General features: G+C 38.7%; 1 protein-coding gene across 2 annotated transcripts in view; it reads right to left on the bottom strand.

Moving 5' to 3' along the window:
* Nucleotides 1-13,343, bottom strand: part of myo1ea (myosin IEa) — a 137,484-nt gene that overhangs the window by 85,797 nt on the left and 38,344 nt on the right. The window lies entirely within an intron of this gene.

The following is a 13,343-nucleotide window of genomic DNA, read 5'->3' as shown; positions in this document are numbered from 1 at the left end:
GTATATAAATAGTTAATTGAAAAGCTCAGTAGATCAGATGTGCAAAAGAAAACACAGCTTCTCTCACATGACTTTCTGCAGCAGACTTTCTAGTAACGGGCCAGAGTGCGCATTTGTAGCGCAGAGAAACGGGGGAAAAGAGTCTAAAAGCGGAGAGAGTGCACATTTCTAGAGCAGAAAAACAGAGCAAAGATCCTAAAAGCGGAGAGGGTGCGCATTTTTAGCGCAGAAAAACGGGCCAAAGAGTCTAAAAGCGGAGAGGGTGCGCATTTTTAGCGCAGAAAAACGGGCCAAAGAGTCTAAAAGCGGAGAGAGTGCGCATTTTTAGCGCAGAAAAACGGAGCAAAGAGTCTAAAAGTTGCCGTAATTAAGGAGTTTAATATTAAGAGACTTCATGAAATTAAACATCAATTTGAAAAATCTTAGTTTACACAACACTGTCAAAGATAAAGATAGTAAGTCAAGTAAAATGGTGTGTAAATGAAAGTAATCAGGAAAAAGTATTATTTAAAGTGGTATATTTCATTATTTGTTTTATTACAGAGTCTGTGGCCCGTGACTTCAAATATATTTCTCCTTCTGGCCCCCAACAAAAAAAGTTTGGACACCCCTGATTAGGGTTGCAGCGGTAACCGGTTTCACGGTATACCATGGTATTAAAATGCACAGTTATCATACCGTGTGTGTTTGCTTATTACCGGTAAAACGCAAGCCAGCGGAGAAACTCACCCGCGCATGCGCAACTCTGCTCCGCTTCAGCTGCTCAGCACACAGCGGTGAGAACGGCAGAAAGTGCATCAGACTAAACAAATCTCCGTCCGCCTAAAAAAAGGCTAAACTAAAATCAGCAGTGTGGGACTATTTCAGAGACCCGCCGAACGCACCCGAGGATGGTTATCCGATTTATAATCAATGTGGCCGTAAAGTCACAGCTAAAGGTGGACATACGTCAAACCTGTTCTCCCATCTCCAAGAACACCACCCTGCCGTGCAGCTCAAAGTATGTGTTTAGTTTATAATTTTAATCTGAACATAAATAAAACCTCTTTGTAGTCGTGCACAACCCATGCGGTAAGCGCCCGCAAAAGCGCTGAGTTATCCGAAATTTGGGCACGCAGGTACAGGTGTGCAGTGCGTGCTACGACGGATTCACGTGTCCGTGTAAAGGTGCTCGCCGGACTGGATGTGAAAGACGCCATTCATTTACATGCGTTCATTTTCAAATTCTGACGTGCCTGTTTTTCATGTGTTAAAACCAGACTCAGAAATAAATCCCCTCTTTCTGCAGTATCTGGTTTTATACCAACTTGGCAGTAAAACGGACGTTTACAACAGTTGTTGATCAGACACTGACCCAGGCTCAGTTTATCAGATATTAAATAATTTAAACTTAAATAATTGTACTGAATAGTTTAAACACAGGACATGTAATGTGTGACACGTGTGTGTGTGTGTGTGTGTGTGTGTGTGTGTGTGTATGTGTGTGTGTGTGTATATATATATATATATAATTATATACACCCTTAATGACCTTAAGAGTAGTGGAAAAACCTGGTTTCCTTCACCTAATGGTGTACAGCTTATTTTTTTTAAGGAGACATTATCTATATAGTTGTTCCAGGTTTCTACAATAAATAGTTAATTGAACAAAAAACCTTTGTTGTAATTTCTTTAAGGGTCAGTTTAATAATATATGTAACAAACTGTGATACCGTGATAACCGTGATACCGCGGTATTTTCTGAGACGGTTATCATACCGTGAAAATCTCATACCGTTGCAACCCTACCCCTGATCTAGAACATGAATCTACTAGCACCATGTCTAATATTAGATGTAGGCTAGATGGGTATATATAAACTCCCAGTATTAAAGTGTGGAGCAGTGGAGCTCTATTCTCTGGAATAATGGCGCTTTACCTATCAATTTTGGGATAAGTCTGGTTTTGAAGACGAGGTTGGGTGGTGATCACCTGAACTCACCAATGCTCTTGTGGCTGAATGCAATCAAATCCTCACAGCAATGCCCAGAAAGCTAGTACAAATTCTCTCTTGGATAGAAGCGACTGTTATTCCACCAAAAGCAGGATGAACTCTTTTTAATTCCCTCAGTTTTTTTTATTTATACTTAAAAACTCAAAGTCATTATTAGCAATTACTATGAGAAATGGGATGCACATTTAAAAGTTAACTTGAAAGAAGTTTTATGTGAGAAATGCCATTTTGTTTTGTAATTGGGCTCCACCTAAATTCGTGAAGAGCAATTCTCTTTTACTCCACATCAGTAAATGCAAATGACGCTTTAAGTGCGTCCTCACGAGCAGCTCTTCATGTATATTTGCTGTTTAAAGCAGTAGATAATAGTAGGTTATATGCACTGCATTTTTGCAATTTATATGCATTGCATTTCTATCCCTAGCACTTATTATTATATTACAGCAATACAAAGTTCTGCAGCTCCAACCAAGTTCCATTGTGCAGCATTAGTATAGTAAAGTATAGTACAGTATAGCATAGTATAGTATAGTAGCAGCATTCTGGCCTGGAGTGAAAATTATATACAACTCTGGAAAATAATGTGACCACTTAAAATGAGTTTTTTTTCCATATTAGCAAATTGAAAACCTCTGGAATTTAATCAAGAGGAAGATGGATGATCACAAACCATCAAACCAAACTGAACTGCTTGACTTTTTGCACCAGGAGTGAAGCAGCATAAAGTTATCCAAAAGCAGTGTGTAAGACTGGTGGAGGAGAACATGATGCCAAGATGCATGAAAACTGTGATTAAAAAACAGGGTTATTCCCCCAAATATTGATTTCTGAACTCTAAAACTTTATAAATATTAACTTGTTTTCTTTGCATTATTTGAGGTCTGAAAGCTCTGCATCCTTTTTGTTATTTCAGTCATTTCTCATTTTCTGCAAATAAATGCTCTAAATGAGAATATTTTTATTTGTAATTTTGGAGAAATGTTGTCTGTAGTTTCTAGAATAAACCAAAAATGTTCATTTTACTCAAACATAAACCTATAATTAGCACAATCAGAGAAACTGATTCAGAAACTGAGTGAAGAAGTTGCCTCTTCATTTTTTTCAGAGCTGTAGATGCCATTGTCCCTATTTACAGTCTGTGCAGAGTCAACAAGATTCTGACGCTGCTATTTAAAGGTGAAATTGTAACAATATTAATATAATATGTTGCTTAAAACTGACTAAAACATCAAAAAGTCACTTGAAACACTTTCACCACAAGTGCCACAGTGTTCCCACTCAAGTTCAACTTCCAGAAACTACAAAATAGCTCACAGTAGGCACTGAATAACAAACCCTAGACTAAATAACTGACTAATGAACCAAACCTCGGGTCCAGGGGTTAACCTATGCCTCGTGATAAAGGCCAGTGGCCTGACCCTGGTCCAAGCACGAAAACTGTCCACGCAGTAAACTGACCACATCCAGTTTACAAACCGAAGCATTTTTAACGCCGCCTGTGTTCCCTCACCACAGCAGATGTTGGGTTTGTTTTCTTTGAACCGATAAAAAGTGCAAGATCAGGCGTCTCCAAAAACTGTTCCCCGTGCTCTGCAAATACTTCTTTTTGATGCTGAGCTTTCTCAGATCTTCCCCTAATCCCCTCCACCTCCTCCTCTCTCCAGTTTTTGACTCTGCAGAGGATGCATCTCAGTGGGTCATTCATCACGGGCTGTGAGTCAGGATCATCTGGCTACTGTTCGAGGTCAAAACGCACCGTGAGTCATTTTTCTCCCGAGACGCTGAGAGAGTCATACACAGCTCAGTGCAGAAAACAGCTCAGAGGATGAGAACCGAGTCCAGGTCAGATTTACTACATGTCCAAATGTTTGTGGACACTACGGCAGCAACTAATGATTATTTTAGTCAACTGTTTTGATTAGTTGATTAGTCAACCACTATTTTTGCCATCCCTTCCATTGCTTTTAAATAATAGAAACAGATGAATATGGGATTTTATTGCCCTTTCAATGCCCAGATGATTCAAATATAAAACGCAGTTCTGACTTTTTGTGAGTACATGTTTAATCTGTTGTGTTTATCTTTAGGAGATACAGACAAGACTGAGTGTGAACTTTTGATCATATAGTGCAGAGGTGTCCAAACTTTTTTTGTTGGGGGCCAGAAGGAGAAATATATTTGAAGTCACGGGCCACAGACTCCGTAATAAAACAAATAATGAAATATACCACTTTAAATAATACTTTTTCCTGATTATTTCAATTAAACACCATTTTACTTGACTTACTATCTTTATCTTTGACAGTGTTGTGTAAACTAAGATTTTTCAAATTGATGTTTAATTTCATGATGTCTCTTAATATTAAACTCCTTAATTACGCCAACTTTTAGACTCTTTGGCCCGTTTTTCTGAGCTACAAATGCACACTCTCTCCGCTTTTAGACTCTTTGGCCCGTTTTTCTGAGCTAGAAATGCACATTCTCTCCACTTTTAGACTCTTTGGCCCATTTCTGACACCTAGCATTCAAAAAAACTGCTTAACAGCGTGCAAACTTCCATTCTATTTCTAAAATACCTTGCGGACACCCCTGATATAGTGTATCCTATTATGTGATACACAGATCAGACATAACTTTAAAATGTACAGATAGTGAAAGTTAGCAGGTGCTAGACTAAAAGATATCCTTAGCTTAAAGAAATAGCCTTCGGAGAGAAACAGCTGAAAGCCAAGAGGACAGCACTAGGGCTGCAACTAATGTCTATTTTGGAAATCAACTAATCTGATGATCATTTTTTCGATTAGTCGATTAGTCTGCGATTATTTCTGCCATGTCCTCCATCCCTAAAAACAACAGAAAAACAGCTAAACATGAGATTTAAAGGGCATTTAAATGTTGTTTAAACGTGGAGAGTTACTGATATTTTGGGAATAAATATGTAATCTGTTGTGTTTGGGCTCTTTTGGAGACACAGATCTGTCCCCAGCACTTAAAAAAATTAACGATTAGTTGACAATAAAATTGTAGTCGACAAATTTAAATAATCGACATAGACAATTATATCGACTAATCGTTGTAGCCCTAGACAGCACCACAAAAAGTAATGGGAGAGCAGTATGTAAATTAATCAGTAATAAAGTTCTGCCTCAGGGGATGGCTTGGAGCTTGGAAATGCCCACACCTCTATATGCTATATGCTGTGAGGTGTTATCTGGTTAGTGAAATTGAATACTGGCCAGTTTTCTAATAGCAAGAAGATGTGAATTATGTGGTACTTGGAGGGAGACAGTGGGAGCAGATGGATGGGACAATCCATTTCTGAAGCTGTACATGTATTTAACATCCCTCCATCCACAGTGTCGTGTGTGTGTTCCAGAAAAAAAAAACACCATAAAAGCTAATATTACCACTCACAGTAGGGGTGTGCCATATCGTCTCGTACGTGATAATATTGCCAACATTTCTGAATATCGCGAACGATATTATACCCTGAAATATTGTGCCATATCACTCACCCCTAATTATCACATCAGGGTTCAACTTTTTTGCTGTTTTAAGCAAAAGAAAAAAACATACATTTCTCATTTCCTATTAAATATCTACTAGAGACTTATTAGATTATATCTGTCCAGTATCATTTATTTTACTTTAATCCTGGATATATTTGGAGTTCTGTTACAAATCTGCTAAAATTCTTGTATTTTTTTAATACCTTTATTTTTTTGTCATATCGCCAAGAGTATCGTATCGTGATAATACCATAAAATATCGTGATATTATTTTAGGGCAATATCGCCCACCCCTAACTCACAGTGGACAGTGCAGTGCAGTTAGTGGTAATAATCATGACCGGTGGCATCTGGTTAGAATTGTCCATGGGACACAATATTAATGATATGTGGCATGTCAGTGTTACAGTCTGAAAATACTGATGAATCAGTAAATTAATTATAAGACAACCGATACTATCAAAGCAACATATCAACCCCCGCCTGATCCAGATCCAGATCTGTTCTTCAGAAGTGATGTTTCACAAATTTTCCTGACATTGTTCCATCCACAGCCGCCTGAAGGCCTGCTTTCTTCATTTTTCTCCTACACTATTTCCCCTGCTTTGACAGTGTTGTGGGATCTGACGTAGAATGGAAGACATTTCAAATCTCCCTTATCCTACATTCCTCTGGAACAGTCTGGAATAACGTGCAGTGGAGAAGGACGCTCGCTGGGGGAGTGCGGTAACAGGGCAAGGAGAGACGGATACATTTTTCCCTTTCTTTCCTAAATGAGTTTAACCCTTGTGTGGTGTTCATATTTTTGTTACTCGTTTACTTTGTTACTTGTATTTATTTCAGCAAAATTAAGCAATTTTACATTAAAATGCTTTACACATGCTCGCTTCACCTAAATTGCAAGCAATATAAACAGCTTACATGGTTAATATTTGCCCTTTACCTTTCTTATGTTACATTTCTTTCAAAAAGTGCTACTCTTTTTTTTATTAGTTTTTTAATCAAATGTAAAAAAAAAAGAATTAAACTCAAGATATGAGTAGAAAATGTGTTTAGTTTCAAATTTACAAATGAAGCAATGTTTATTAGCCCTTGGCCAAACATACTGTATGTAATATAAATGTGTGTGTGTGTGTGTGGGGGGGGTTGTACAGTGTGTGTTTATCGAAAATGTGTTTTGATATATGTTTTTCACCAATGAGTTTGAGTTAGAAAAAATATTTTTTTAGTATCATTTGATGAAAAATGAAAACGGGTCTCACAGACCCGAACACCACCTAAGGGTTAAATCCTCTGGGAGCATATTTTTATACACTACCGGTCATAGGTTTTAGAACATCCCTATTGATTAGTAGTCCAGTAGCAGTGCTGTTTGGCCCAGATAAGCTTCTTTTTGTTTTTCTTATCTTATCAATACATTTTATTACTGCACTTTATTTACTTTTTATATTGCTGCACTTTATTACTGCATGTCAGACCTTAAACTCTTCTCTTCACTGCTTTTTTCTAGTATTTATGATGAAAGTCTGAATGTGTTTTTTTTGTATCCGTACATAAAGATCAGTTTATTTCCATTTCTGCAGACCAGGTGTAAGTTTTAGTTTAGTTTAGTTTTTATACCGAAAAGCCCTGGCAGGTTACTGCTAACTTTTATATCACCCAGTTTACTAGATTTTGTTGCATTTCCAGTTATTAATTGGACCTGAAAATCTTATAGGCCTAAAAAACAACAAACCAACAAAAAAAAACAAAGGTGTTCTAAAACTTTTGACCAGAAGAGTGTACTGATTTTAAACTTGGGCGATAAGTAAAGCATTCAGGAACGATTAAATAGAAAATACAAAGCAGAAATATGATGAAACACTCCCCAAAAACACCTCTCTGAGAATGCTGTAGACATAGCCATAATATTTAAATTAATGTGAATGACTGACAGCTGTCTACCACTGGCAAGCACACATTTGATTACATTACCATGGCAATGCACACAGACTTGAGATTAAATATTTGAATAGGTTAATAGTTGACTCACTAAGAAGGTTTCTAAGCAACAGATCAGACTGTTCCGGTTGCTCAGACTTGAAGAGAGGGGCGGGGCTATGTTATTAGCCTTGTAATTGGTCAGGGTTCTGCTGACCTCAGCCTCACAATTTTTAAGACCCACCCATTCTACTTCCAGAGGAGAGTAATAGTGGTGAAATACAGCAGATATTTATTACAGTTTGGGAAAATATTTATAATAAATACTTTATTTATTTACACAATTAGATAAAAAAAACAAAAACAAACTCAGATTTAGCTTCCCACTGGCTTTAAATGAACTTCAGGCTTGCTCAGGCCTTAATGAACTTGTGCTAAAATATAACACCAGCTAACACGTGAAACTAGTGTAAATTACAGGAAAATAAAGCAGGAGAATTACCACTGAGCACTTCACTACGAAAACCATTAGCGCAGGAGGCTAGGTGAAAGAGGCAGCTGCATTTACGGTTTTAACCAGCAACTTAAATACCTCCCTCAATTTACAGACTCCATCTTTGCATGGACTGCAGTGAGGAATGTTAATGGTCTTTTTTTTTGGGCTAGTTTTTCTCTCTTTGTCTTGTGTGTGTATTTTTCCCCCACAGCGAGGCATGCTGCGAATCACAGCTCCATTAATTTTCCAGACGGTAGCCATTATCATGTTTAACTACAGGGAGCAGGAACGGACACTCCTCATTGGTGAACTCTGTGTAGTTTTAGAGTGACATCATGTCATGGGATCTCATTAGCACCTACAGGAGGATGAGGTGTAAATGACTGGAGAGAGAGAGGGAGAGAGAGAGAGAGGGAGAGAGAGAGAGAGAGGAGCTAGGGAATCCCAGGCCTGAGGAAAAGGAGGAGGAGGAGGAGGAGGAAGATCTGGGAAGGCTATGGGCTTCTCAGATACACTATATGTCCAAATGTTTGTTGATACCCCTTCTAATGACTGATCTATACAGTACCAGTCAAAAGTTTGGACATACCTCTTCTCATTCAACCTGTTTTCTTTCTTTAATGTTTTTTTTAGACTAAATTAAATATGAAGAAATTAAAGCTACACACAGGAACAAACCACCTCTTTATCCATCCATCCATCCAATCAATCTGCCCACCTATCTATCTTTCTATCTACCTTTCCATCCATCCATCAATCTGCCCACCTATCTATCTTTCTATCTACCTTTCCATCCATCCATCCATCCATCAATCGGCCCACATATTTATCTGTCCATCTATCTATTAATCCATCCATCCATCCATTTGTCCAATCAATATGCCCACCTATTTATCTATCTATCTACCTTTTCATCCATCCATCAATCTGCCCACATATCTATCTATCCATCTATTCATCGATCCATCCGTTTATCCAATCAATCTGCCCACCTATCTATCTTTCTATCTACCTTTCCATCCATCCATCAATCTGCCCACCTATCTATCTTTCTATCTACCTTTCCATCCATCCATCCATCCATCAATCGGCCCACATATCTACCTCTCTATCCACCAATTTGCCCATCTTCCATTATTCTTCCCATATATATCTACCTCTATATCCTTTCATCATCCATTAATATTCCCACTTATGTATCTACCTTTATATGTCCATCCATCCATCCATCCATCCATCCATCCATCCATCCATCCAATCTGCCCACCTTTCTATTTACCTCTATATCAATTCATCCATCCATCCATCCGCCCATCTATTTATCTACCTCTCCATCCATCCATCCATCCAATCTGCCCACCTTTCTATTTACCTCTATATCAATTCATCCATCCATCCATCCGCCCATCTATTTATCTACCTCTCCATCCATCCATCCATCCATCCATCCAATCTGCCCACCTTTCTATTTACCTCTATATCAATTCATCCATCCATCCATCTGCCCATGTATTTATCTACCTCTCCATCCATCCATCCATCCATCCATCAATTTGCCCACATTTCTATCTATCTATCTATCTATCTATCTATCTATCTATCTATCTATTAACATCTCTATCTATCCATCCATCCATCCATCAATCTGCCCACCTACCTATCTACTTTCTATCTACCTCTCTATCCATCAATTTGCCCATCTTCCATTAATCTTCCCATATATATGTACCTCTATATCCTTTCATCATCCATTAATATTCACACTTATATATCTACCTTTATATGCCCATCCATCCATCCATCCATCCATCAATCTGCCCACAAATCTATCTACCATCTATCTATCTATCCTTCCATCCGCCCAGCTATCTATCTACCTCTATATCCATTCATTCATCAATTTGCCCACATATATCTATATATCTACATCCTCACCCATCCATCCATCCATGCCTTGGCACCATGCCTAATAACAGACATGAGCTCTGTTTTCTGGAATGATGGAGCTCCATCCAATGCTGCTGGGATGAGTTTGGGAGTTGAGGATGAGGTTGGAAGGTGATCAGCCAACATCTTGTCCCTAAATCATAAATGACCCTTATTAATGAATGTTTAATAAGCTGAGAATGAGCTGCAGTAATCCTATTAGAAACTCTGCTCTGCTACCTTGTATCATGATATGTATCATATAAATTCACAGCTAATACGATAACCATATACAAAGTGTTTATACTGTCCCTGTATCTCAGATCATCTCTTATCACTGTGTCAGTTCCAGCACTCTCAGTCCTCAGGCTGTAGATCTTCTCTGACAGGAGAGCAGCAGCAGTGGAATGTGTGTTCAGTTGCGGCCTAAAAAACCTTGCTGACGCCCAACTTCTCTCTGGGACGTCCTTAGTCCTCCACCACATGTTCCTAATAGAACTGAAGCCAAAGCAGCAGCTCTCAGCAGCAGAAGCTGTGTGAGAACACACTTCCAACACATATGGATGCAGCGTTTAGGATAAGACCTTTATAGTGGTCACGATAACTCATCCTAAGGAAAATTACAATCAGTACACTTCTATATGATTCTGAATATTCTCAGTTCTAGTGTTTTCCCTGCAAATCTTAAAAAAAAAGAGACAAAACAATAGTCCTAAAAAGGTCCAAGCATAACCTCATAGTTTAAAATAGGATTCCCATTAAGAGCAGAAAGAAGAGGTCAAAGAGTTAGAAAGCAAAGAGTTACTGGCTGTACTGGGAAACAGCTGTTCCTTCAATGCTAATTAGGGAATGCTAATGGTCTGTTCTGAAAGGACCCGAAACCTGGAAACACTAGAGGCAAACGTACAGAACGTCTCTGTGGTTCACCCACTTAGAACATAACAAACATCACATCATGAAGGGTCATGATCCCAAAATTACCCACACAGACATTTAACACACACACACACCATCCAACACTGCTTTTCATTATAAAAAAACAAATAAAACTTTGTTTCAAACCAGACCTCTTCTTTCATAGAAAGCATGATTACATAGTAACACTACAGCTGACTGCAGCCAGCACGATGCAACACTTTCATTTCCTGATACCAAGATGGGAACTCTATTCTAACTATTCAAGATAAAGCCATAGCTCAAATATTTCCAAAACCAAGAGGAATTTTACCTATTTGTAACCTAATTCTTTATACACTATCGGTCAAAACTTTTCCAGTTTCTAGTTCCAGCCTTTTTAATGTGTAGGAAACAATACTTACTGCTCTCTAGGTCCGTACAGGTGCATTTAAAAAAAATAGATATATTAATGATATGTTACTTTAATTCAGTAATTCAGTTCAAAATGCGAAACTTGTATATTATATAGATGTATTAAACACACAGAGTGACCTATTTTAAGCGTTTATTTCTTTTATTGTTGATGATTATGGCTTACAGCCAATAAAAAGTCAGTATCTCAGAAAATTTGAATATTATATAAGACCAATTTGTACTTTTGGCAGTTTGGGCAGTGTGCCAAGTCCTGCTGGAAAATGAAATCCACATCTCCATAAAAGTTGTCAGTAGCAGAGGGAAGCTGTAAGATATGAAGTGCTGCAAGATTTTGTGGGAAAACAAAACTGCACTGACTTTAGACACAGTGGATCAACACCAGCAGATGATGAGAGACATGTCTCTCCAAACCATCACTGATTGGTGGAAACTTCACACTAGACCTCAAGCAGTTTGGACTTTATTTATATTGATGCTTACTAACTGTAAATTGTTAACAAACAAACTGTTTGCTAAAAAAAATCACTCCTTCTTTTTTAACAATATATGATTCAGTTTTACAGTTTTTACATTTGTTTTCCATAAAGTACCTGACGGTTTACTGCAAAATGTTGTGAACTTGATTTTATACCATTTCCTGTTATTGGTGGGACCCAGAGAGTTTAAATGCTCTTACAGGAGGTGTTACAAAAATCAGACAAACGTAACTACTAGAGTTAGTTATTACAGAACAGCCTGGATAGCCTGTTTTCAGGGTGGGAAGTTATATCCATTAGGCTACGTGGGTCTACAGCCTGTGTTCGAGATGAAGCTGTAACGGCTGGTCTGAGGTAAGCGGTTCTCCAGGTTGGAACCCAGGAGAGCTAAAGTGGGTCAGTGTGTGTGTGAGGGAGGGTTTTGTAATGTACATCCCCATTGAGACTCTACCATAACCTCATCTCTATGGAAGCAGCACACAGTTTCCTAAAAGCTCTGGCTCAGTGTGAACACTCGAGCTTGGCTACAGTAGCTGCAGGAGTCTTTATGAATGGAGCAAAGCTATTACTCATCTGTAATGAGTACACGAGTTACCTACACACACTGAGCGTATACTGCTTATATCACCAACAGCACTCCTCTCACATTAAAATGGGTAGATAATTTTTTGCCAACCTGCCAAAAAGTCCTCTATTACCCCAGTCACAACCAGCTAGCATAGAAAAAAACAGTCGCTGTACTGTGAAACCTCCTCCCCCAAAGAACCAAAAGAGTTCAATTTTCCTCCAAAATTTAATCCAGCAGCATTTGAAGAATTTCTGAAACACCAGCCTCAGATCCATACAGCCAGGCAGTTCCCAAATGCAAATTCCATTGCCTTATATGGCGCGTGTGGAGCGGAGCTGGGCCCGGGCACAGGAAATGGCTGCGTCTGATTCAGTATCACAGTCAGGCGGCACTTTTTTCCTCCCCTTAAAACTTCGCCCCGCTTCCCAGACATCTGGTTTTCACACCACCGCCTGTTTTCATAAAGCTGCTCGGAATGGGAATAGAGGAATACAGAGGCAGGAGCAGGTTAGTCTCCCTGTCTGTAGAAGCAACTTGATCATAAAACGATGGAACCAAAATCATAAACTACATGCCCCTTTAGACCCAACTTTTGTCGGATCTCAACATTCTATACTTTTAAGATCCAAGTAGCTAGTCCCATCAGTCTCAGTGAGCCAAGTGAGCATGTTTTGGCATAATTCCATAATAGTTAGACTATGTCTAAGGCAATTTTCTGACTTATTTTGGGATGTTCAAACAAGCTTTTTAATCTGTGATTTTGCTGTAAAAGGGCACTTCTTTGGGTACCAGTTGAAAATAAGGGCGTTTTCACACCTGTAGTTCGTTTCTCTGGTCTGAATCAGTTAATGAGTTCGTTTACTTGGAGCGTTTTCTCGCTCTGTTCGGTCTGGTTTCACATAGGCATAAATGTAAACGCTCCAAAATGCGCATCAATAAACCACGGAATAAACCAGCCTGTGTCCTCTGATTGGTCAGAGCTGTCTGACACGGGAGTACATTAAATATAAATATACGAAAAAAGTAAATACAGCGAGAAGATTTTGTGTTCCAGCGCAAATATCTGTGCTTTAACACTGAACACTGAAACACTGCACTTTCAAACACAGTTTCTACGTGCAGC

Source organism: Astyanax mexicanus, chromosome 23 (assembly GCF_023375975.1).
Source record: "Astyanax mexicanus isolate ESR-SI-001 chromosome 23, AstMex3_surface, whole genome shotgun sequence".
Lineage (NCBI taxonomy): Eukaryota > Metazoa > Chordata > Actinopteri > Characiformes > Acestrorhamphidae > Astyanax > Astyanax mexicanus.
The sequence above is the reverse complement of the archived record's forward strand: the minus strand, read 5'-3'. Positions and strand labels throughout refer to the sequence as shown.